We start from the raw sequence: 1,493 nt of genomic DNA, 5'->3' as shown, positions 1-1,493 counted from the left end.
CTATCTATCTATCTATCTATCTATCTATCTATCTATCTATCTATCTATCTATCTATCTATCTATGGTTACGTTAATCAAGACAAAAATAAAATAAAAGCATAAATGTTTATAGAGTTTTAAACTTAGGAATCTGCTGTCCCTGCATCCAAACTAGTAAAAAGGTGTCAGCATGAAGGATCAGCTGAAAATCTCAATTTACAAAAAAATAAAATAAATAATAATAATAATTTTTGTGATTCTGCTCTGAGGAATAATAATTTGTGTTTGTTGTTGTCATACAGTCACGGTTTGATAACACAGCAACTCTGGCTTAAAGGAAGAATAGACTGAATATCATCTGCATAGAATGAGAACAATATGAATCATATTACCAAAGTTATTAAACATTCAGAGTCCCACAAGGAATTTACATAAAAAAAAACACGAAAAAGAAACTTACATCAGGTCAACATAATAAACCAGACAAAAATAATCATAATGATTAAATTATAGAAACATGTCTCTGTTCAGATGCTGTTTTCTTTACAATCAAACACAATGCTTGAAAAACAATGAGTTTTATAAAAACAAAAACACCTACAGCAGAATGATTAGTTGCTTCTTTCAACATCCATTTTGAAATTCAATAGAGGAAAAAGTCTTAGTCCCATTGTAAAAGCTTTGGTGAGTTATCAGTCCTGCAACCTCCTACCTCAGTCTGTCAGAAAAAAACTGAAAATAACATATAGTCAAATAGTTTTGTCTCAGGCTCTAAATATAAAACATTTAAACATTTAAATGACTGTGTTTTTTGGCATTATTTCCCATTGTAAATAAAAGGCAGTGAAGTTAAGAGCGAGTGGAGAAAAGATGCAGCAAAGGTCATTGTGCCAGGACTTGGCTGATGAAGGGTCATGTGCTTCTATCTCACCAACCTTAAAAAAGAGGCATATTTATTAATGAACAATGATAAATGAAGGAACCTAACATAATAGAGCCTTTCAGATTGAACCAAGCCGTGAAAAATCCGTCTGTAAAAAAATTGTATCACCTTTTTGATATTTTCACCCTTTAAGGTTTTTAGTTCTTTAAGGATTTTATGCCCAGTTTTTATAAGCTTCTCTGATGGGTTTTAGTTTTTTTTTTTTTTTGTTTCCAGAGCGTCGGCTAACCTGAGTATTTTCTTGATAGTTTCTGGCTTTATTATTTTTTTCAGTTTCACATCAGGTGATCTGTGGCTAAGTCCTGCTGAGGGTCTTGTTGAGGTCAAAGGTCAAACAGCTGATGGCATTTTCTCTGTTTGCAGGTTTTTGAGTCTCCTCAGCGACGGCCATGGGCATAGGGTAGCATAGGGAACATAGGGACATGTCCCTACCAACATTTTGGACTGACTTATTGTCCCTACCAATAATTAGATATGAATAACATGTGTAGAATTTACAATACAGCGTTGTTGCAGCCGTCGCTTCTTTTCCTGTTGCAGCTTAGCTACCTGGTAGCTGCTGCTGCCGCT

This window comes from Cyprinodon variegatus, unplaced genomic scaffold (assembly GCF_000732505.1).
Source record: "Cyprinodon variegatus isolate N-32 unplaced genomic scaffold, C_variegatus-1.0 Scaffold1212, whole genome shotgun sequence".
In the NCBI taxonomy this organism is placed as follows: domain Eukaryota; kingdom Metazoa; phylum Chordata; class Actinopteri; order Cyprinodontiformes; family Cyprinodontidae; genus Cyprinodon; species Cyprinodon variegatus.
This window is presented reverse-complemented; position numbering follows the sequence as displayed.